The sequence below is a fragment of the Crocodylus siamensis genome, chromosome 1, assembly GCF_052110815.1.
Source record: "Crocodylus siamensis isolate JL-2025a chromosome 1, ASM5211081v1, whole genome shotgun sequence".
Classification (NCBI taxonomy): Eukaryota; Metazoa; Chordata; order Crocodylia; family Crocodylidae; genus Crocodylus; species Crocodylus siamensis.
In genome coordinates, this window is record NC_143395.1 from 378,265,821 (window position 1) to 378,290,823 (window position 25,003).

General features: G+C 48.7%; 1 long non-coding RNA gene and 2 other non-coding genes across 3 annotated transcripts in view; 2 read left to right on the plus strand and 1 right to left on the minus strand.

Annotated features, from left to right (window-relative positions):
• The window catches only part of LOC149875113 (uncharacterized), a 30,453-nt gene extending 11,253 nt beyond the window's left edge, over positions 1-19,200 (minus strand). Inside the window, exons 1-2 of the long non-coding RNA XR_016439218.1 lie at positions 19,083-19,200; positions 11,831-11,881 (exon numbers count right to left, since the gene is read on the minus strand). This is a non-coding gene — a long non-coding RNA (uncharacterized LOC149875113). The remainder of the gene's footprint in view (positions 1-11,830; positions 11,882-19,082) is intronic.
• A 48-nt stretch (positions 19,201-19,248) lies between these two features.
• Positions 19,249-19,322, plus strand: TRNAN-GUU (transfer RNA asparagine (anticodon GUU)). Its single transcript has one exon. It is a non-coding gene; the product is annotated as a tRNA-Asn (tRNA).
• A 256-nt stretch (positions 19,323-19,578) lies between these two features.
• On the plus strand, positions 19,579-19,651 carry TRNAV-AAC (transfer RNA valine (anticodon AAC)). Its single transcript has one exon. It is a non-coding gene; the product is annotated as a tRNA-Val (tRNA).
• The last annotated feature ends 5,352 nt before the right edge of the window (positions 19,652-25,003 follow it).

Consider the following 25,003-nt stretch of genomic DNA (forward strand, 5'->3'; position numbering starts at 1 on the left):
ATTTTCTTTTTATAGCCCAGCCTGACATTGCCCAATCCTGCTACAATGCCACAGGTCTTTCCAGTGTATGGTGAATACTTACCATGAAGAACATGAGGATGGCTTCTGAGTATAACATGAAATGTGTTTATGGGCAGATCTAGGATTTTTTAAATGTGGGAGCAGCAACTGGTGCACTTGTGCTTCCAGCTTCCACCCCACATTGGGGTGGGTAGATCATGCTTTGGGAGCAACAGTCAGGACTCCCTCCTCCCCCTCCCCAGGCCCCGAATTAGGAAATCAGGTAAGAATCTTCCCCCTCCCACCTTTGCTGTAAGCACCCACTCCCTTCCCCTTAATGCTCAGCAGCATATCCCCTCCCCTTGGACCCCTATCCTACATGCTGCTGCCACTGTCCCTGCCTGTCCTGTGGGGCGAAAGGAGTTTTAGCACCTCTTCTGTCCTGCTCCAGTCAGGCTCATGGGAGACCCAGGGTCATCCCAGAACAGCAGCAACCACAGTAGTGGATGGGTCCCCCCTCCATCAGTCTGTTTCCAGACTGCCAGGGAATACCCATCAATTGTTGTAGTTTTCAGCCAGGTAGGGAGCACCTGCTGCTGACCTCAGGTTCTTATACAGTCCAGCTGGAGTGGGCAGGACAGCTGGGGACAGGCAGTGGCAGGTGGAAGAGGGGTGCTGCTGAGCATGGAGGGTAAGGAAGGGGGAGAATTTTTACCTGATTTGGGAACTTTAAAAATCCCCCCCGAAATGCTGCTCCCATGGCATGGTCTGAAAGGGTAACCATGTTCAGCACCCCTCTAGATCTGCCTCTCAGTATGCTGTATCTTCAGAAATAAAGTTTTTGGTGACAACAATAACAAGACTCTGGATCCTTTACATTGATAAATTAAAGTAGCAAAAAAACAGATCTGTGTGGCATGGCAGTGAGTTGGAGTCTAAAATGAGGGGTAGCAGACATAAGAACATAAGAACTGCTATTTACTGGGTCAGATCATAGGTCTATCTTCCCTTGTCTCATGTGTCATAGTGGCAGAGAGCTGATGCTGACATGGAGAGTGAACAGGATATGACCAGAGTTTTTCCCCCACTGTTCTTCTCACTTGCAACGCCCAGCATTGAATGTCTAGGAAGTCTGGCCTTGCCTCTGCCCCTGCTGCTGTGGCAGTGCGGAGGGAGCACCAGGCAGACCCCAGCTCAGGTCTGTGCCAGTGAGACAGGGAGCGGGGATTTAAATCCCCTCCCTGGACCATTCATTGAGGCTACTGCCAGGGCTGGCCATGCCCCCACTGCTGGAGCAGCAAGTGGAGAAATCCCTGGTAGGCCCATGATGGTGGGACAAGGGAGAGAGGAAGGAAATAAATCTCTTCCCTGCTCCCTTTCAGGGCCCGAGTCTGGCCAGGCCCCTGCCCCTGCCTGTCCCTGCTTTGGCTTGGGAGCAGATGGATGGGACCAGCTCTGCTCCACTGGAGTAGACAGCACAGCCCAGCCCAGAGAGCATGCTGGGATGTTGGGGGATTCTAGTTTAACTTAAACCAGGAAGAGGTCTGGGACAGACTTCACATAAACTGGCCTAAGCTCAATCAGTTAACTCTGATTTAGTCTGATACTGCATTCAACCAGCTTTATCTCAAACTGGTTTTGGCCATTCTAAAACTGGTTTATGTGCACTGAATGCATGTTCCGTTTCTGATCACTTAAACTTGTTTATGTGTAACTTCTGTCCCTAGCCACGAAGTCCTTGTTAGCTCAGTGGAACTACAATTATTTTCGTCTTTTCCTTGGTGTGGTGGAGCACCTTCAGTTCCCCCCACTTTAAGGGGCTTGAGTAGGCTGTGGAGGAGCCAGCAGGTGAGGTTAGGCCCAGTTAAGCAGTCATATATCTGCAAGGGGTCCCTTGGATTGGATGAGGCCTGGGCAAACAGGGTATAAACCCAGGCCCTAGGAGCAGAGCCAGCAGTTACATCTAAGAAGGTAGTGGAGCAACACTGCAGAGCCTGGGGAGAGAAGTTTCTGAAACATCTGGAGGTCACGGTAGGAACTATAAGGTTGGAGGAGGTTCCTTGTGGTCCTGGGTAAGACCTGAAACTGCACCCTGCTGAGGTTAGATGGTGTGGTGGGGCTGCCTGTGGCAGGGCAGTCTCCAGGAAATGCTATACCTGTGCCTCCCCAATGATTTCATAGATTTCATAGACATTAGGGCTGGAAGGGACCTCGGGAGATCATCGAGTCCAGCCCCCTGCCCAAAGGGCAGGAAGTCAGCTGGGGTCATAGGCAAGATAAGCATCCAATTTACTCTTAAAGGTGTTCAATGTAGGTGCTTGAACCACCTCCGCTGGCAGACTGTTCCAGACCTTGGGGGCTTGGACAGTAAAGAAATTCTTCCTTATGTCCAGCCTGAAACGGTCTTGCAGGAGTTTGTGACCGTTCGACCTCGTCATCCCTTGGGGCGCTCTGGTGAACAGATGTTCCCCCAGATCCTGGTGGTCACCCCTGATAAACTTATAGGTGGCCATCAGATCACCCCTGAGCCTGCGCTTTTCCAGGCTAAAGAGTCCCATGGCTCTCAGCCTGTCATTGTAAGATCTGTTTTCCTGACTTCTGATCATGCGCGTGGCTCTCCTCTGGACTCTCTCAAGCTTCTCCACATCCTTTTTGAATTGTGGAGCCCAAAACTGGACGCAGTACTCCAGCTGCGGCCTCACCAAAGCCGAGTACAAGGGGAGAATGACATCCCGGGATTTGCTCGAGAAGCATCTATGGATGCACGCCAGCATTTTGGTCGCTTTACTAGCCGCAGCATCACATTGCAGGCTCATGTTCATCTTGTGGTTAATGATGACCCCCAAGTCTCTTTCTTCTGTAGTGCTAACCAACGTAGCACTGCCGAGCCTATAAGGGTGCTGCAGGTTTTTCCTCCCAAGGTGGAGAACCTTGCATTTTTCGGTGTTAAACACCATCAGGTTCTCATCTGCCCATTTGCTGAGCTTGTCCAGGTCAGCCTGGATCACCTGCCTATCTTCTGGCGTGGATGCTTTGCCCCAAAGTTTGGTGTCATCAGCGAACTTGGCCAGTCCACTCCTGACTCCAGTGTCCACATCGTTAATGAAGATGTTGAACAGTATGGGTCCCAGGACAGAGCCTTGAGGGACCCCACTGGTCACAGGGCACCATGATGAGTGACTGCCATCAATCACGACCCTCTGGGTCCGACCACGAAGCCAATTTCCCAGCCAGCGGATCATGGTGGAGCCAAGGCCGCAACTGGCCAGTTTGGCCAAGAGGTGATCATGGGATACCAGATCAAAAGCTTTTTTGAAGTCAAGATATACGACATCAATCTCTTCTCCCTTGTCCAGGTGATAGGTCACCTGGTCATAGAAGGAAATGAGATTGGTCAAACAAGACCTACCTGCAACAAACCCGTGCTGGCTACCCCTTAGAATGTTAGCCTGGGCCAGTCCATCAAGGATGGCCTCCTTAATAAACTTTTCTAAGATCTTCCCCAGGATAGAAGTCAGGCTAATGGGCCTGTAGTTAGCCGGATCCACTCTCCTCCCTTTCTTGAAGATCGGCACCACACTGGCCTTCTTCCAGTCTTCGGGCACTACATCAGAGCGCCAGGAGTTTTCAAAGATCCGTGCCAGGGGCTGGGCTATGACGCTCGCCAGCTCCTTGAGTACCCTGGGGTGCAGATTGTCAGGGCCGGCTGACTTGAAGGTATCCAGCTTCTCAAGGTGTTCCTTCACGAGGTCAGCATTTATGGAGGGTTGGGGATCCCCATCACCCGGATCTCCCTGTCCCATAGCAGGCATGGGCGTCCCAATGGACTGATGAAAGACTGATTCAAAGTACCTATTTAATAGGTTGGCTTTTTCCTGCGCGTCAGTTGTCAGTTGCCCCATCTGGTTTAGCAGGGGTCCAACGTTGCCCTTGCTTTTCCTCTGGCTCCCTACATATCTGAAAAAGGACTTTTTGTTGTCCTTGATGCTTGAAGCTAGTTGGAGTTCAGTTGCAGCCTTGGCTTTCCTGGTTTGCTTCCTGCAGGACTGGACTAGTGCAGAATAATTCTCCTTGGAGGTGAATCCCGTCCTCCATCCTTTGTAGGCTTTCCTTTTTAGCGGCAGGAGGTCCGCTGGGTCCCTGGAGAGCCAGGAGGGCTGCTGTGCCTTCTTGCTGCCTTTCCTCTGTGTTGGAATAGATTTAGCTTGTGCATTGAGGATCGCTTCCTTGAGAAGCAACCACTCTTCTTGAACTTCCATCTCCCTGGGGTCATGGTCCCTAAGGGCCTGACCGACAAGCCTCTTGTGCTTGTCAAAGTTGGCTTTTCTGAAGTCAAGGACTTCTGTGTTGCTGCCTGACTTGCCAGCTTTACGGTGGATGGTGAAGGTGATCAGCTCGTGGTCGATGGGAAGCTGGGTGACAGCGATCACTAGGTCGCCGATTAGGTCATCCCCCATAGCCAGTACCAGGTCAAGCAGCACTTTGCCTCTCGTTGGCCCATAGACTTCTTGAGTCAGGTAGAGGTCATCCACACACGAGAGAAAGCTTTGCGCCCGCTCAGATTTAGCTGAGTGATCTTCCCACAAGATGTCCGGGTAATTGAAGTCACCCATGACAACCAAGGTCCTGGAGCAAGCAGCCTCAGTCAGTTCCCGGGCGAACTCCTGGTCAAGCTCAGGACTTTGAGTGGGAGGTCTGTAGTAGACTCCCACTGTTGTGTCCCCTGTGCTGAATTCCCCACGAATTTTTACCCAGAGGGTTTCTAGCTGTCCATGCCGGTCGCCAACATCAGCTTGCAGGGACATGTAGCTTTCCTTCACATAGAGAGCTACACCCCCGCCCCTTTTGTCAACACGATCCCTCCTGTACAGGGTATAGCCCTCTATACCCGTGGTCCAGTCATGGGTGGAGTCCCACCAGGTCTCCGTTATCCCAATGACATCACATTTCTTTGCACTGAGCAGGAGGATGAGCTCGTCCTGCTTGTTGCCCAGGCTCCTGGCATTAGTGTACAGGCAGGCAAGTGTGCCCTTGGGGGCTCGTGCCTTGCCCACAGATTGTGCCAGGGCTGGGGCAGGGGTGGGCTCCCTTAAGTGCCCCCTTAAGTGCCTTGGTCCGCTGGCTTTGCATGGGCCGTTCAGTGGGCCAGCAGGGGCAGTAGTCCCCCCATCCCCCAGTGGGCTTAGTTTAAAGCCCGGTGGAGCAGGTCAGCCAGCCTGGCTGAGAAGAGCCTCCTCCCCAGGGGAGAGAGGTGGAGGCCATCTCTTCCCAGCAGCTCGCTGCCTCTCTCTCCAAAGAGCGGGCTGTGGTCATAGAAGCCAAAGCCTTCCTGATAACACCAGCGCCGCAGTCTTTGGTTCACCGCGTGGATCCTCCTCTCCCTCCTCAGCCCGTAGCCTGAGACTGGGAGGATCGACAAAAACACCACCTGAGCTCCCAGACCCCTAAGCCCCACTCCCAACTCCCTGTAGTGCCTCATGACCTGGCTGGGGGTGCTCCGAGCCGTGTCATTGGTGCGAAGATGGGGCACTGTGAAGCCTCAGGCCCTGCTGCCTTGTGGATACCTCATGAAGGGGAAAGGCTAAAGGAGAACAGCCTGACAGAAAAGCACAGGGCCCAGGCCCACTGAGTAGAGCCAGAGGCCCAAGAGGTGTAAGGCCCAGGAACCCAGTGAGAGGGCACAGTTGTGGCCTTAGTGATGGGTGTGGAGCAGCCAAGGTATGTCTGAGGACACCTGAGGCCAAGACTGGGCCAGAGGCTGAGCATGGCCCAGATAAGGGGGCAGGGAAGTTGGAAGTGATTTTGGAACCTATCTGTGAAGCATGGGACACAGTGTAAGGGAAGGTTTGGAGCTGTATATTTTGCCCTTGGCATCAGGGAAACCAAATGGGCAGCCTCCCACATATAAACACCTATTTTGTGGAAACATCAAAGGCATGGCAGGAGAGGCAGAGCAGACTGCCCTAGACAGGTGGGCAAGCCGATATTGTGACTGACCTCCAGACAGCCACCTGTCACACTGGGGGAAGTCTTTCTGGGACCACCAACATAATGGAGATACAGAATCTGATTCCCTATCTCTAAAGGAAGACGGTGACTTTTTTGGCATTTATGTTCTGATAATGACCATAATTTTTAAATGATTATTTTTGGCATTGCTACTTTTTAACTGAAGCTGTTGCTACTCTTTTATAGGGAAGAAGAGGCATCTTTCAGAGGTATTACTTAATAGGATCCAAAAAGGGATTGGATAAATTGCTGGAGGAAAGGTGCATCAGTAGCTACTGAGCATGGGAGTTAGGGGTACAGCTTCTGAATCAGAACTTCCTAGACATTAGCTGGAGTGGGCAGGACAGCTGGAGACAGGCAGTGGCAGGTAGAGGAGAGCCAAAATGGCTTCGTGAAGCAGATGGGGCAGGGAGGGGGTTTATTCCCCCCTCTATCCCCAGGGGACCACAGCAGAATCTGCCCGCCCTAACAACCACCGCCACTGATCAATTCCTGTGCGGGGCAATCAGTGGGATAGGTCACCTCCTGCCCCTTCTGCCAGACACTGGAGGGTAGGGATAACCCCCCCTCCCTGCCCCCTTCCCCCCCATACCAGCTGGCCTCTGGCCTCACCCCCACCCCTGCTGCTACAGCAGCGAGGGGGGCAAAGCACTGACATGGTTGCCTGGGGAGTGTGAGCCTCTTCCTGGTGGGGGGGGGGGAGCTGCACTGCAGGTGGGGCAGGAGTGGGGGAAGGGGTCAGAGCTGCCATAGGCTGCATGGAGTGGCAAGGGGGGAGCGATTCTAATAGGAGCAGCATCCCCTGCCATGGTGTCCTGGAGCATGAGCTGAGCCTCTTCCCAGTTGGGGGGCCACACTGTGGGTGGGGGTGGGGCAGGGCAGGGTGGGGAGAGCTGCCATGGACTGTGCGGGGTGAGTGGCAGTGGTGCTGGATGGAGACTTGTGGGGCTATGGCTAGCCCTCTAAGCCCTGGTGCTGCCACTCATCCTGCACAGTCCGTGGCAGCTCTGACCCCCCTCCCTCGCTCTCACCCCCACCTGCAGCACAACCCCCCTGTTGGAAAGAGGCTTGTACTCCCCAGACACCCTGAGAAGGGGTGCTGCCTCCATCAGGGTCGCTTCCCCCTTGCCACTCCAGTGGCAGGGGTGGGAGCATGGCCAGAGGCCAGCTGACATGGTCCCTTTAAGTGAGGGGAAATAACCTCCCCCTTGCGTGGGGCTTACCTTGCTGCTTGCCCGCATGCAGGGAGCAATTGGTGGTTGGGGCTAGCAGATCCCACCGGAGTCCCCCAGGGACAGAAGGGATGGAGGAAGAAATAAACCCCCTCTCTATCCCCTCTGTCTATGGGGCTATGCCAGCTGGCATCTGGCCACGTCCCTGCCGCTGCAGCAGCAAGGGAGGAGCACCAGGCAGACTGGGGTTTGGGTCCATGCTGGTGGGACAGGGAGGAGGGAGTTAAACCCTCTCCCTGGCCAGTTCACTCCAGGCTACTGCCCAGGCTGGCCACACCCCCACCAGCACAGCTTCTCTGCAGCCGAGGGCTGCGCTAGCACCCCTGGCTTCTGGCCTGAGCCGCTGCAGGCATGTGCCTGCATTTCCAGACTTGACAGTGAATGTCTATTCACTTGCAAATTGGTTTAACCTACGCATGTTAGACTAACCTGCAAAGATTGAATAAATTCAGGCTCCAGCTTTTTGAATGTCTGTCCCTAGCCCAGGAAGTCATCTAGTCCAAATATCTTCACTGAAGCTATGAGGAAACTATGAAGAAGATTCTGCAGTCTATTTCAAGGCTGCAAACATAAGACCAGCAGTTCAAATTCAGTCCACGGAACTGTTCTACCTGGTTGAGCTGCCCTATATCATCATCCAAGTTACTAATGAAAATATTGAATATATACCAGCCCAGAACTGACCTCCTATTTGAAATTCCATTCCAGTTAGGCAACAAACCATTGATAAGTACTTTTTGAGAGGTGGTGTTTTGTTTTTTTTAAAAGCAGTCATGGTAATTCAAATCAAGACCATGTTTTTCTTGTTTGTTAATCACATCATGTCATCATTTGGCAATCTCATACAGTCAAGGATGATCACTCCTCGTAAAGTAAGTATTGTAGATGAGTCTGTTGAAGGAGGATCGAATCATGGATTTCTCAGTCTTGTCTCCTTTCCTTCTGTTTCTGTCGAAGATCATGTAGGAAAATGCCAAAAGCCACTAAGTTCAAGATATATCCCACCTTCTGCTTCCTCATTCCCTCTTACCCTGTCATAAAAGGATATTTGATTTTTTTCTTTTGCTTTTTTGATAATAATTTCTAAAAACTTTCCAGGAATTGAAGTTAGACTGACTGGTTTATTATTCATTGGATTTTCCTTTTTGCCTCTTGTAAACATTGGCACTACATTTGCCCTTTTCCATTCCTCTGAGGCTCTCCCCTGTCTTCCATGAGTTCTCAAAGATAATTACTAATGGTTCAGGGATTGCTTCAGCCACTGCTTCAAATACTCTGGGGTGAATTTCATCAGATCCTGCTAACTTCAATACACCTGACTTATCTAAATAATCTTTAACCTGTCCTTTTCCTGATTCAGACTGAGCTCTTATGCCCTTACATTAATTTCACTAAGAATTTAATCACAAATTGCTTTGTTTTTATTTTTCAAATACACTGAATACTCCAGCCTTCTCTGCATCATCTATTATTTGCTCTCCTTCCCTGTTAAGTAATGGCTTGGTTCTTTTAGTTGCTTTTCTCTTCCTTTTTAATTTTTTTTTTTTTTATAGAATTTTGCTTGTTACCTCTTATCTTCTGTAAAATATTTCATGGGTCCCTGAGCTCCTATAAATTGTTTCACTTTTAACCCCCCCTTTTTTAAAGTGTTTTTTCCTTCTTATGTTAAAATAAAAAACCCAGGCCCTACAGGAACAGCAAAGATGAAGAATACAAACTAAAGTTTGAAGGACCGAGTAAAATATGTAGGGATAGATTCATCCAGGGGATCCAGCAGCCAAAGGATAATTCTGGTAACAAAGCTTCTGTACCTGGGAAGTTCTGGACAGGGAGGGGCAGGTAGCCAAGTTGCATATCGCCTCAGTGCCCTTTCTTAGCATGATTCCTAAGATTGCTAGAACACAGTTCAGGACTCTGTCAACTTAAAAGCAGATGTCTTGATCTTTTTTAATCTACTGCTGTTACAGGTGACACCTAATAGATTCCTGTGACTATTGGACACTAGAGAGATACAATGCCTCTCTTTTTGAAAGTTGTGACAGACCACACCCAAGTTCTTTGTTTCCCTGATAGGCTCTGCTTCAGGAAACAACTGAATGTGTGGGGTAGTATCAAGAATGTAAACTCGTTATAGTTTTGGAATCAATTGAACAGCTACAGTGAGCAAGGTGTGGGCAAGATCAAGTTCTTCATTTCTCCTGTTGTTGGTGTGACTCACTACCTAGCAACAGGGGAGAGAGGGGGAAAAAATAAAAATTAAACATGAAAAATGTGGTTTAAAACCTCAACAACTGTCAGGGGAACTTATGGACAGCTCCCAAAACTGCTTTGATTTAAATGAACTAGATTTCAAGTTGATTGTATTTTCTTTTTTTTCCATAAAAGAAATCATCTTTATTTCTAAGAAGCAGACTGTTCACAGAAGGTTTCCTTTACCCAATTAGCAGGAAAAAACATTCAGACTATTTAGAAAGACAAATGGGAAATGATTTTATTGAGTTTTTCTTCTTTCAACTGTCATTTTCTTTCCCTTATTTTGTATAGCATTTTACATCAGCAGAGGAGAGTGGAGGAAGGGAAAGGAGGGGTATCTCAGCCTGCGGCCTGCCCTCCCCTGCAGAAAGACCTGCAACTTCTGCAGGTGGATCTATGGGTCAAGGATTGGACTTTTAAGTCACCTCAAGACCCATTAATGTGCAGTGGTAGAGATCATCCTCAAATTAAGGGATTGCTACTGATGTTACCACCATCAGGGTGTTCACAGTCTGTGGACTCCAATATAAATTTCAGACTGCATACTCCATTCAGTTCATACCATATCTCCTACAGTGCTAATGGTAGATTTCCACAGAAATTAGAAGGGAATGTAACCATCATATTGCAGCTGCACTCATATTTGTTGTTGTTTACACAGTTCCGTATCCTCAGAGACAGGTTCTCTCAATGTGAAAACACGATCATATTCAGTCTCCATTACTTCTCTCCTTTGTTTTCCTTCCTTCCCCATCTTCCTTCCTTTATTTTCCTCCCTCCCTTTCCTATCTTTCTGAGTCTCCACTGTTCCTTATTGGGTTTTGCTTTGTTTTCTTTTCAGGTGGTGTTTTGCCTCCATCAAATCCCAGTGCATATTCCAGGTCCTGAAGTAATCAGCACAGCTAATAGGAATGATGAGACAGAAGCACCATCGGTCTCTTTAGAACTGCTGTTCCACTGAGATTAAGAGGGGCAGGGGAGTTCACTCCTTTGTGCCACGCCTCCAGGCTGGCTGCAGATTCTGGCCATGTTTGTAGGATTTGCTCTGCAGTCATGAAGGAGCTAGAATTTTTTTTTTTTTTTAATGGAAAGCTTAGATTCTGCACAAACTGAAAAAATCAGCCAGACAACCCAAGAGCACTCTGTACTCCATATTGGTTATTTATGATATAGTGATCCAAACATTTCCACATGAGTTTCTGTTGTTACTTTAAATGCATTGTTTGAGAAAATGACTTCTAGGACAATGCAATTACATGTGATGCTAAGCTGTGATATACTGAATACTGCCTCCTTATTACTAACACTTACCTGTTAGAGACATATTTCTAAAGATTGCTGTGCCAGAATCTAAGGCTAGGTAAAGAGGTTCAAAAAGCTTGAGGCGGACTTGCATTAACTTTTGCAGCTTTTTTTGAGTACCCTAGATTAGTCCATGAGTGAACAGAACTCATGTTCACCCTTAGGGGCAGAGGGGCACAGAGGTGGCCTGCACTGGCCAAGGCCAGCAGGCTGGGGGTGCTCACTGCAAGCTACTGAGGATTCCAGGCTTAGCCAAGCAGCCGGCCATGCCTGATTGGCCAGCGCAGCCCCAGCCCCTGTCTCTCTTGCCAGCTGTTGGCTGTCAGAGGGAGGGAGGGAGCCCTCTGCCATACAGGCCCTCCCAGCTATGCTGGTTCCAGTCTGGAGTTGCCATTTCCCCACACCCTGCCTTTGGTTCCCAGCACAACAGACAGGTGCACAGCTCTGAGCCATGGCAGCTGTCAGCAATATCTGGCAGGGGGAGAGTGGAGGACAAAGCACCCCGCTGTGCAGGCCCAGACCCAAACCAGCACACTGGATGGGGGAGCAAGGGGGAAGGAAGGGAGTTCATGTAGCAGGGAGCTCTGCTGCCCCCTGCTCCACCCAATTTCCCTGACAACCACACAGCTCTGAGCTGCAGTTCCTGGCTGTGACTGTCCCTCAAGCTGGGAACCAGGGATGGCAGAAAAAATCAGACCCCCCTGCCATACAGCACCCCCCACCCCCAGCTTCCTGGCTTGGGTCAGGGGTGCTGAGCCAGGTCCACACAGTGGAGGGTTTCATTCACCCCCTCACCCCCAGTTCCCAGACCCGTGAACAGCCACAGACAGGAACTGTGGCTCAGAGCCGGGCTGTCTGCTGCACTGGGATCTGCTGCAGGGAGGGGGAGAACAGAGCCCCCTGCTGTACAGACCCATCCCAGCACCTCCCCATAACCCACTGCCTACCACTACCACCACAGCTGCTCAGACAAGGGACAGAGGCTTTTCTGGCTTCTGTCTGAGACAGCCTAGCCCAGCTGGCCTGGCACTTACCTGGAGCAGACACACACCATCAAAGCTACCACGTTGTCCTGGGGAGGGTGCCTGGTGGGATGCCAAAAGACAGCAAATGAAGGTGATTTGCTATGGGATCTGGGACAGAAGTTCAATACGCTCAGTGCCGTAGCAATGAAGTTTGGCACCTGGGGCAAAGCCCACAGAGACAGCCTGCCCATGCCCTGTGCACAGATCTGGGGGGCACATGCCCTCCCTGCCACATGCTTGCTCAAGAGTGCATGCAGTGGTGAGAGCTGCCCTTCCCTCATCCCCGTGCCTTCCAAATGAGCCACTCACACCTCCATCCTGTGCCCTGCCCCAGGTTGGGCAGCACCTGTTGGCGGCCCTTTGTTTTGGTACCCAGGGCAGTCACCCAGCGTGCCACCCTGCCCGCCCCTCCTCTTGCTATGGTTCTGGATATGGTTCTAACCTAAACCAATTAAATCTAATACTGTATCCAGCCAGATCTATCTTACACCGGGGTCCACTTTTAAATCAGTCTTGAACTTCTGTTTTGATACAAGTTTAGTCCTGTTTCGGATCACTTATATACAGGTTATGTGCAAAGTCTCTACCTAGCCTAATGCCTACTGCCCTCTCTCTATTTTTCTGAGTACTGCAGCTCATTGACTAATTTCATATGGAAACACATGCAGCTCATTATGTTTTGGGCCATGTACTTTTTCAAGTACCTACATTTTTTAACTTCCCAAACAGTTAAACTATGCATTACTAAACTATGCACTCACCAATTTGCAAGCACAGTTGCTGTAATGCTGGGTACCTAAGATCTAAGATCTCAGACAAGGACATTCATTATTTCTTCTTTTTTATGCAGCCACACAAAAGGGGCAAGACTTTTGTTCTGTCTTAAAAATCATGGATCAGATCCTTTTCAGAAACTAGGGATGATCTGAATCAAAGTGTATAGGCACAATATATGTACGTAAGTGCTACCAAAATCTTTGAATGTTGTGCTTGCAGATCGAGGGCATATACTCAACATGAAGACTGGAAACACAGAATAAGAGCTAGAAGGTACCATAGGAGATTGTCAAGTCCAGCCCTCTGCTCAAAGCAGGATCATCCCTGTCTAAGCATTCCAGATAAATGTTTGCCTTACCTGGACTTATAAAATTCCAATGACAGGGATTTCACAGCTACTCCTGGTAATCTGTTCTGATGCTAAGCACCATTCTTGTACTTAGAAAGTTCTTCCTTATATTAAACTTAAATCTTCCGTGTTGCAATTTAAGCCAATTATTACTTGTCCTGCCCCATTAGACAGAGTACATTTTATTGGTCTCCCTTATAACCAATTTTCTTTGCATTTGAACACCACCCCCTCTGTCAGTCTTCCTCATATGTCATGTTTCCTCCACCTTTAATCTGCTCTTTTGCTCTCTTCTGGACTTCTCTTCAAGACTAGTATGTCTTGTAGTGCAGTGCAGTGCTGAGGCCTCACCAGTGTTTACTAGAATGGAAGAATTACTTCCTATGACTTGCCTATAACACTTCTGTTGTTATATTTCAGTATGCATTAGCTTTTTTTGAAACAATAATACTTTGACTTATATTCAGCTTATGGTCCATTATAAGAGGAAGGAGCACCAGTTAGTTTTACGTTGATCCTGGGTAAGCTTTTTGAGAGAATTATCCTGGCGCATGACCGCGAGGGGCCAGCAGGGGAGATTATGTTTAGGGGCAACCATCACAGGTTCATTAGAGGCAGGTCCTGTCAGACCAACCTGGTGGCCTTCTATGACCAAGTCACAAAATCTTTAGATGCAGGGGTAGCAGTGGACGTAGTCTTTCTGGACTTTAGGAAGACCTTCGACACTGTCTCTCACCCCATTCTCATTAAAAAACTAGAGGACTGGGATACCTACACAGTCAAACGGGTCGCTAACTGGCTGGAGGGCCGCACCCAGAGAGTGGTGGTGGACGGGTCATTTTCGACCTGGAGGGATGTGGGCAGTGGGGTCCCCCAGGGCTCGGTCCTCAGGCCTGCACTGTTCAACATCTTCATCAGCAACTTGGATGAGGGGGTAAAAAGCACCCTGTTCAAATTCGCAGACAACACTAAGATGTGGGGGGATGTGGGCACGCTAGAAGGGATGAATAGGCTGCAATCGGACCTAGACAGGTTACAGGGGTGGGCGGATGAGAACAGGATGGGATTCAACACTGACAAGTGCAAGGTGATGCACCTGGGGAGGAAGAACCAGCAGCATACCTACAGGCTGGGGAACTCCCTTTTCGTCAGTGCAGAGGCAGAAAAGGATCTTGGAGTCATCATTGATGCCAAGATGAACATGGGCCGGCAGTGTGGGGAGGCAGTCAGGAAGGCCAACCGTACCTTGTCATGCATCCACAGATGCATCTCCAGCAGGTCCAAGGAGGTGATCCTCCCCCTCTGCGCGACACTGGTCAGGCCACAGCTGGAGTGCTGTGTCCAGTTCTGGGCGCTGCACTTTAGGAGGGATGTGGACAACATGGAGAGGGTCCAGAGGAGGGCCACTCGCATGATCAGGGGGCAGCAGGGCAGGCCTTATGAGGAGAGGCTACAGGACCTGAACCTGTTCAGCCTTCAGAAGAGAAGCCTGAGGGGAGATCTAGTGACCATTTATAAACTAGTCAGAGGGGACCAGCAGGCATTGGGGGAGTCCCTGTTCCCCCGAGCACTACCAGGAGTGACCAGGAATAACGGTCACAAGCTGACAGAGGGTAGATTCAGACTACACAGCAGGAGGCGCTACTTCACGGTCAGGGCGGCTAGGACCTGGAACCAGCTTCCAAGAGAAGTGGTGCTGGCTCCTACCCTGGGGGTCTTTAAGAGGAGGCTAGATGAACACCTTGCTGAAATCGTTTGACCCCAGTACCTTCCTGCCATGGCAGGGGGTTGGACTTGATGATCTGCTCAGGTCCCTTCCGACTCTACCAACTATGAAACTATAGTCCCCAGATAATATTTTGCCATATTGTGGCCTAATCAGTTCTTCCTCATTTTGTATTTAAGAGTATTGTTCCTTCCTAAGTAGAGAATTTCGCACTTGTCCTCACTGAACTTCTGATTTTTCCAAATGACCATCATTTTGAACCCTAATTCTGCCCTTTAAAGTGTCTGCTACTTCTTCTAATGTGGGGTCATTTTAAAATTTGCTAAGGGCACACTTGCTTCTGTCTTCCCAGTCATTAATGAAAATATTGAATAGTACCAGACCTCAAGGAGACCTTTAGTGAAGCCTCGCTTCTTTCCCTCAGTTTGACATCAAGCCATTGATGACTAGTCTCTGACCACGATTATCCAAATTTCCTTTACTGACTTATGAGAATAATATACAAGAAAGTCTCAAAAGCCTTGATAAAGTTGAGATATATACCATTCAGTGCTCTCCTCTACCCCATCCACCAAGTCTTTCATCTTACACTGCTCTTTCCAAATCATTAAGTCTGACATTTTATTATAGAAGGAAATCAGTTTGAATATGCACAAGTTGCTCTTAATAAATCCACATTGGCTGTAAGGTATCACCTTGTTATCCCTTAGGTGCCTATAAATAGTTTATTTGATAATATGCACCTGTATTTTTTCAAGTTTCAAAATTAACCAACCCATCTATAATTCCACAGGTTCTCCCTTTTCTCTTTTATAAAGAGAGACATTATATTTGGCCTTTTCTAGTCTTATGGGACCTCATCCAAGCTCTTTGAGTTCTCAAATATAATAGCCAACAGCTTTGTAATTACCACAGCTGATAAAAATGAATCTTATCTGGAACTGCTGATCTGAAAACATCTGACTTAAGTAATCTCTAAAGTGTTCTTCCTTCTTTCTCTAGGTTGATTTAAACCCTGCCATCTGTGCTGCTAACTGTGCTTAACATCTGATAGCTGGCCTTTTTTGTGAAGCCAGCAGGAAAAATGGCATGAAACACCTCAGTCTTTTCCAAATAATCTATTATTAGCATCCCTGCTCTATCCAGTAATAAACCTACACGTACCTAGGTCTTCCTCTTATTTCTATCTTATTTATAGAATGTTTTTTCTTTTCTCTATGTAGGGACCCACTGAATTCGTGATTTTGTGATTTTTGCAAAAACTATGAATTCAGTTGGTCCTCGCAAAAAGTTTGAGGACTGTGAAAAGGCATGAAACTGGCAGGGTACGGGCCGGGAAAGAGAACTGCAAAAACAGAAAATGGCACAAAGTCCTGAAGCACAGGGGCGGGGAGATTTTTGCAGCAGGGTGCAGCGGCCTCCCTCATATCTGATTGGCTGAGGGGCTACAGGAGGTCTGTCCCTTCCTGGAGACTGGCAGGTGGCCATCTGTCAATCTCTGGGGAGAGATGAGACTTTTGGGGCCCCTTAGCCAATCAGAGATGCTGGGGGGATGGCACCACACTATTGAGAAAGTGGCACCTGGTGCTGCACTTGAACCACAAAATCAGTTAGCAGCTGCCCTGAATTTGGTAGGTCCCTACTTTTATGTCCCTGACTAACTCCAATGCACATGTTACCCTTTCTAATTTTGTCCTTATATGCTTGTACTCTTTCTTATTAATACTGGCAATTTTCCACATTTGTAAGATTCAACTAATTTTAGAACTCAGTGACTTGAAAATATTTAGGAGTTTCAAGTTATTGAGTAACTAATTTTCAGCCACTCCAATCTCTTTCACTGCTTCCTAGCTTTCCTTTGCATTGGGATAGCATCATAGAAGTAGGGTCAGAAGGGACCTTGTAGATCTTTACGTCTGACCCCCTGCCTGAGCAGGGGAAAAACTGGGCTCAAATAACTCCAGCCAGGTAGGCATCCAGCCTCTTCTTAAACACCTCCAGGGTAGGAGCCAGCACCACTTCCCTTGGAAGTTGGTTCCAGATCCTAGCCGCCCTGACTGTGAAGCATGTTCTTGTGTCTTTAATATTGCCATTTATGGAACTAGCTCTCCTGGACTCCCTTTTTCTTTAGACTTGCCTCTCATAGGATCTGGCCTACTACTCTGAGATTGTTAGTTTGCTTTTCTGAAGTCTAGTAATTTTATTCTGTTGTTTTCCTTCCTTCCTCTCCTTAAAATCATGAACTCTATTACTTCAAGATTACTGTCATCCAAGTTGTTTTACACTTTCAAATGTCATCCAATTCCTCTCTATTTATATGTAGCAAATTGAGAAAAGTTCCTCCTCTATTTAAGTTGCTCTACCATCTGTACCAAAAAGCTGTCCCAAGCTGGTTATAACAGTGGTAGACTCTGTCTCTGCACTGCTGTATTACCCTCTCAGCAGATATTATGCTAAAAAAAAGTCCCTCATAAGCACAAGGTCTTGGGTGCTTTCAGGTGAGTAAGTCAGGGTGCCTGGCCTTCCTGTGCAGTACATTGGGGAAGTGCACAGGAAGGCCAGGCACCCAAGAAGCACAATCTGAAACACATGCATGTAGAGCACAGAGCTACCTAGAGCTAGCCAAGAGAAGTGCTAAGCACTTACCTCTCTCCAGAAGTAAAATATCTGGGTCAGGACCACAGACAGACTCCTATTTGCATTGCAAATAGACTGTAGCTGCTCCTAGTAATGAAGCTCCTATTTTACAGTCCTGCAGCTTGTTTTGAATTAATTCCCAGGACCTTCTATTTGGTTTTGGTTCCATCTCAAACTAATACAGCCCCAGGCCCCTAGCATAGTTTCATAAATTTCATAGACATTAGGGCTGGAAGGGACCTCGGGAGATCATCTAGTCCAGCAGGAAGTCAGCTGGGGTCATAGGATCCCAGCAAGATAAGCATCCAATTTACTCTTGAAGGTGTTCAATGTAGGTGCTTGAACCAACTCTGCTGGCAGACTGTTCCAGAGCTTGGGGGCTCGGACAGTAAAGAAATTCTTCCTTATGTCCAGCCTGAAACGGTCTTGCAGGAGTTTGTGACCGTTCGACCTCATCATCCCTTGGGGCGCTCTGGTGAACAGATGTTCCCCCAGATCCTGGTGGTCACCCCTGATAAACTTATAGGTGGCCATCAGATCACCCCTGAGCCTGCGCTTTTCCAGGCTAAAGAGTCCCATGGCTCTCAGCCTGTCATCGTAAGATCTGTTTTCCTGACCTCTGATCATGCGCGTGGCTCTCCTCTGGACTCTCTCAAGTTTCTCCACATCCTTTTTGAATTGTGGAGCCCAAAACTGGACGCAGTACTCCAGCTGTGGGCTCACCAAGGCCGAGTACAAGGGGAGAATGACGTCCCGGGATTTGCTCGAGAAGCATCTATGGATGCACGCCAGCATTTTGGTCGCTTTACTAGCCGCAGCATCGCATTGGAGGCTCATGTTCATCTTGTGGTCAATGATGACCCCCAAGTCTCTTTCTTCTGTAGTGCTAACCAACGTAGCACTGCCGAGCCTATAAGGGTGCTGCAGGTTTTTCCTCCCAAGGTGGAGAACCTTGCATTTTTCGGTGTTAAACACCATCAGGTTCTCGTCCAACCATTTGCTGAGCTTGTCCAGGTCAGCCTGGATCACCCGCCTATCTTCTGGCGTGGATGCTTTGCCCCAAAGTTTGGTGTCATCAGCGAACTTGGCCAGTCCACTCCTGACTCCAATGTCCACATCGTTAATGAAGATGTTGAACAGGATGGGTCCCAGGACAGAGCCTTGAGGGACCCCACTGGTCACAGGGCACCACAATGAGTGACTGGCATCAATCACAACCCTCTGGGTCCAGCCACGGAGCCAGTTTCCCAGCCAGCGGATCGTGGTGGAGCCAAGGCCACAAATGGGCAGTTTGGCCAAGAGGTGATCATGGGATACCAGATCAAAAGCTTTTTTGAAGTCAAGATATACGACATCAATCTCTTCTCCCCTGTCCAGGTGATAGTAGTTAAGCCTCTAGTTTATTTTTACCTGGAGAGAGGTGTTGCTGTACATGCAATAGCACCTCACCACATGCACCCAGTGCTTTTCAAAATGCCAGCTCCTCCCACGCTTGTTTTTGCGTTGATGTTACACGTAGCCCCCCAGCATAGCACTGAAGCGTCTTTCACGGGAGAAAAGTGGGTGTTGCAGGTGTGCTGAGCTGCCACACCATCTGCACCCTCTATCCCAAAATCCCGGCGCACCCACGCAAGGTCTCTGCATTGTCGGCTGCAGGGAAGGGCTCGATCCCTCCTGTTGGTTCCAGCCCCCAGGGGCTGTTTTACATTCAAGGGTGCTTGGATGAGATGCAGAAAACAAACCCCAAAGGCAGGGATCCCAAATGCACTCACTGGCCTCTGGGCTGCCCCTCGTGCTTTCTCTTGCTGGCAAGAGCCCAGCGCAGAGGTCCCCCCGCTCCTCCGCGCCCTCCTGCAAGGGACTTCCCAGGATCCGGCGGCTCCGGCTGCCCCGCCTCTGCCTCCTGAGTAGGGCGGGGGCGCCGGCTTGCGCAGCCGCGTCTCTGTGGCGCAATCGGTTAGCGCGTTCGGCTGTTAACCGAAAGGTTGGTGGTTCGAGCCCACCCAGGGACGAATGTGATATTTTGCTTCTCTGCCCGCCTTTTCTACCCCGGAGCCCTTCCCCCGCGCTTTATAAAGGCGAGGCTGTACGCAGCGCGGTGCAGCTCCTGGCCGGTGCTCTCTCGGCCTGGTGACGTGCGCAGCCCCTCTAAGTCTTGTGCGGAGGAGTGGGGGTGTGGGGGGAAGTGAGCTACGCCGCACACAGCAAATAACCAATAAGCCTCGGAGATGCAGACATCAGCACCGGCAGAGGACCAGCAAAAAGGTGGTTTCCGTAGTGTAGTGGTTATCACGTTCGCCTAACACGCGAAAGGTCCCCGGTTCGAAACCGGGCGGAAACAAGCCGCGCTTTCTTTTTCCCCCTCTGTATGGCTCCCTTTTGGGCAGCCGCCTGCCGTGGCCTCTGTGTCCTTTCGCTCTGCCTCCGCGTCCCTCGGGGCAGAGACGGGCACAGCTTGGGGCCAAGGAGCTGCCGCCCCCTGCTGCCCCACAGCCGTGTGCCCAAGCACTGCTGCCTGCCCACTGCCGCCCACCGCCCACCCCCGTGCACTGCAGCGGCATCCTTTATGTGCAACCCCCGTGAGCCCACACCCGGAGCGAGGGAGTGCACCTTGTTTCACTTCAGTGCTGACCCCTCAGCAAGGTGGAGCCTCGATGCAAGCTATAATAACCTGACAAGGTTGCCTGGTTTCCATGAGGATATATGACCTTCTCCATATATGACCTCAGGTAAGAAGACACAGCTGAGGAAAAGCTCCAGCCTGCGCGGGATCTTTTCAGAGAAGCCTCCTGAGCTTTGGGCCCTTCTCAACCTGGAGACTAACCCCAGGCCATGAATGTGCCTCCCTCGCCCCCGCCCCCCCCCCCCCCCAAAAAAAAAGTTTGAGAGAAAGACCCTGGAGCACTTCCCTTAGCTCCTGACTACCTCTCTCAAAGAGTTAACACTGATGAGGAGATCCAGTGCACAAGCACCTCTTTTGGGAAATTCAGCATGGCTTTATAATCTCCAGAAAGACTCCACAATTCCAAAACCCAGGTCTACAATGCAGACCTCTACAGATGTGAAAATGGGTTACCTATGATCATCATCACAAAGGCATGGAGAGGTACCATTAAAGATGCCTCCAGAAAATCCTCCACATCAAATGGGAAGATCGTTGCACAAACTCCAGCATCCTTGCAGAAGCCAATGTTACCAGCACTGAGTCAGTGATCCCCAAGCACAAACGTCACTGTGTGCACGTCTGACTCTTGACTCCCAAAACAAGCTCTACTCCAAGTTTAGTAATGGCCTAAGATCTTGCAGTGGCCAGAGGAAGTGCTACAGGAACACACTGAAGACATGAGGGATTGCAGATGTAGTTTTTACATGTCTTTTTATACATTGGAGACTGAAAGAGCAGAGCACATGCTTTCAAAACCACATGAAGCTACAGTCTGTGTCCAGGATTTTTTTCCCACGATTCTCTAGAGTTAATCCATTAGGTGCTCAACCTCCAGCCCATAGGCCAAATCCAGCCCCCTGAGGCCAAGCCATCTGGCCCTAAGCCCGGCCACCAAACCTGTAGACCAATGGGAAGTCCTGTGGCCAAGATGACATGGCATCATGTGCTGGGTCAGTCCACAACTTGATCTGGTGTGTGACGCTAGGTTGGCATACTGGATGGCACCTAGATCTGGCTTGGTGCCACTCAGCCAGCCTTCAGATCTGCAAGGCTGAGCACTACTATATTAGAAAATGGGCTAGAAATTTCAGCTGTAATAAGCAGGGATCCTGGTTTACGCTGATAAAAAAATCTCCAATTTTCGGATTACAAAAAGTAACCCAAAGTCAACATTTTTCTGTGATTACATGTATATCTGAATGCCACTATATATACACACATATATACAGTGGCATTTCATTTTATTCAGTAGATACTTGTATTTTATTTTTTAATTTGCCTTGTTCCTTGGTGGTCTAAACTCAAATCTTAGCTCTTATCTAGGAAGATAATCTTCAGAAGTAGAAATGAGCGTGAACTGAAATGGTGATAATCTGAGCTACCTGACAGTTTGGACAAAAGCGTTAAGAGTTAAAAGCTGCACAATTGGCAACAATGGCCTTTGACTCTGAAGGCTAATGATGACACTTTCACTGTCACTATTTCAGTACTGGTTCTCTTAACATATTCACCTGATTAACCCAAGCACTGTGTGGTATAGCAGTTGATACTAGATTTGGGAACAAAGGGAAAGGTAATTGCTGTTAAGATGGATGATGATGGGGAACCAAGAACTAAAAACTCTGGCCCCAAATTTGGTCTATAGTCAGAAGACGCATCCTATACCAAGAATTCCAGTTGCTTACACAATACCAAAACCACACCTTTCACTCTAGCTGCTCCTTCTCAACCAAGTAGCACAAGTATCCAACTGTCCCCACAGAAGCTTTCCAACAAATATAATTTAACATGGAAACCATACAGAATGGGAAATTACTGTGCTATACTGTAAAGGTGCAGTTAGGGAGAGTTAGTATATATAGAATTACTAACCCAAATCACCCAAACATTGAAAGCCTAATGCCCCCAGTTGCATAATTACCAGCTTTTCTAACAACATGACATAAAACACAATGGGTCTTCTTAGTTTCCTGCTGTTTGCATCTTTCAGTTTCATTAGTTTGCTGCGGTCATTGTGGGATCCATATGTATGAATCTCTACAAACCTGTGCTTTACCAAAGTACTACCAGGGCTTGTCATTGGCTAGCACATATATGCACTTTGGCTTCTTCCCCCATTCGTCTTAGACATTAAGTTGGACATGGATTCTTGTCTCTTTCAAAACCCCACTATGGCAGGGGCAGGAAACTTTTCAAGCAGCAGGCTACAACAGCCTGGTTTTAGTCTAGTGTGAGCTGGATGGCTTCGGCAGTGTCAACAGAGAAGGTGACTTTTTCTTCCCCTGTGCTGGGACCAGGCAGGTACACCAACACCCCCAGCACTTTTTCCAGCCCTCTGCTCCTTGGCTGGAGCATAAGCACAGCTGAAAGGTGTGTCTGCACTGTGGCTGTGTCTCCCCTGCCCCTTCCCTAGCTGCATTTAGTTAATTGTTTATGAAAGAACACAGATGCCTCTTTCAGTAACCTTAGAATCTTATTGACCTTATCTTCTCTTTCCTTTTCTGTGTGTTGGCTTTTATCTCTAAACTTGGATTGCAACCTGTTGCAATGAGGGAACCCATTCTTAAAACACCTTGTATGCGTATGGAGCTGTATCGGTAACTCCCTGAGCTTTTTAGGGCACAAGCAGCTGCCTATGGAAGCAAGAGTTAAGATAACTTATCCAGCAAAACAAAGACTGATAGAGGATACAAATTGTCTCTTTCAAGGTATGAGTGAGATTAACTAGGTGGGAGAAGAGCTATTAAACTGATAAAACAATGCTGGCAAAGAACACATGGTACAAGATCCAGCCATGCATAAACTGAGGCTGGAAAATCAGGTTTCTAGCCACTAACTCCGTGAGGCTCTAAAAGAGCCTTCCCATTTTCTTTTTAACCCAAGTACTCCCAAGGAGCTTTAAAACAGAGCCTAATTAATTTATAAAAGAGATTACATGTGGTTTCTTGTGACCACAGGAACTGGATTTCATGATCCAGAAGGTCCCTCCTAGTCTGACACAGGCAGTCACCTGTGAAAGCTTATGTCTCTCTAAACTCGTTAGTCCCCAAGGTGCTACCCTGCCATACCTTTTGCCCAAATGTTGAGGTTTGGGTAATATCAGAATTGGAGCACAGTCCCTTCGCAAATACACAAAACCTGGTGTTTTTAAATGTACATTAATTCTTATGTAGAAAAGACAACTATTCTTTTTAAAAATAGCAGTTGATCTACATCTAATTTGTTTTGTGGATGTGGAAAAGTATCTTGTCACAGGGCTCTGTACTGTAGGAAACAAAGATTCTTTGTTTCCTGTAAAAGTAACAGGAAAAGAAAGGAGTGGAATGACTACTGGACTCAAAGGTGTTTTGCAGTAGGTGCTGGTTCTCCCCTGCCCCCAATCTTAGTTCTGTTCTCAGTTTGGGGAGAATCTTGTTGGGATGAAATGCTCGCACTAATCAGAAATCAGATTTATCAGGTCAATCTGACCATTCCTGACAGTCCAAGGATTATTCTCTGAAATCACTGATCAGTGTACTAAGCAGTTTAGATTGAAGAGTCCAGGAACTTACACTTTATCCTAATATTTAGTTTCATATTTCTAACTTAATCATCTATTATTTTCACTTGAATAGTAGCCTAACTGTTGGCAGGAGGTGTGCCAACCTGGGCACCAGTCCCAGGCAGCAACTTCAGGAGAGGGGCAAGAAAGAGCAGTCCAATACTTCTGATTCAGCTGCCACCAGCGTCCTGGCTGCAGCAGTACCCCTATGTACCACTACCAGGGCAAAGGTGGTCAATTATTTGGGCAAAGGGCCACTTAGGGCGCAGACAGAAGTGACAATTTTCACCTGATCTGGCCATAGAAAGGAGTTTATAGCTGTGACCAGACAAATGCAGAGCTGCAGACAGGTTCAAAAATGGCCGATCACGTGAAACTCTGACCCCTCATTGCATGAGGTATCAGATGAAGACGTATCAAAATGTAGCATCTTCTGTAACTTCTGTTTGCCAAGTTCCCAGCCTGTCACTATTCTTAGAACTGGAGGGAGAAAAGGGAGCAAGGGGGAGTTCAGTCTGGGGGGTTTCAGAGCTCCCTGGAGGGTGGGGCAGCTGTATTGGAACCTCCCCAAGGTGCGGGAGCTCCAATTCACCTGCCCCACCCTTCAACACTGGCCAGGAAGCCCCATGAATGAGCTCCCTCTGCTGCCTTTCCCCCCACCCATTCTGAAAACCACAAGCACTGGCAGAGGGTACTGGCCCTTGCTATGAGAACCTGGCTGCAGACTCCCAGCCTGCAGCTAGAAACAACAGTGAACTTCTGTTTCGTCTGGGGCGGGGACAGGCAATTACTGCAGCTGCTGGAGGGCCACTTGCTGAGTTTTGGCAAGCTGTTGAGAACCACATGGGTAACCCTGCCCCCTGGTCACCATCTTGGGACCAGAGGCCCTGCCCCTAACCCCAGACTTTGCCACGACAAGTCCCTCCCCTTGTCCCTGGAAGTACTCCTTTTGGCAAGGGGTTTACCATCTCAGTACCAGAAAAATACCAAATTATATTCTAAAAATCAAACATCTCCTACAACATTCATTAATTTGATTTCAAAAAATATTTTTGTCCTGATTTACTTGTGTTTGTATAATGTACATAGAGGTGATTGTATAATAGCTTAAATTGAAGTCTTATTCTTGTATATTGTGGGGGGGAGTGAGGAGTATGGGTGGGTGGGTTTAGGTTTGTGGGGGGCTGTGGATGTGTGGGGATGTGTGTAGGTGGGGTGTGGGGGATGGTAGATGGGTATGGGGGCTGTGGGTGTGTGTATGTGGGGTGGTGGAGCACGTGTGGATGGCTATGGGGTTTGTGGGGGGGATGTGAATGTGGCTGGCGTAGGCTGTGATGTGTAGAGGAGGGTGGCTGGGGGGGGGGGGTGACGGTGCTCACAGCCCCTACTGTCATCAGCAGCACCAGGCTGAGGCCTCAGGGTGCTCAGAGCCAGTGGCAGGTGGAGCCCCTACCAGTGCTCCTGCTTTCCCTGGCCCTGGGGCACCA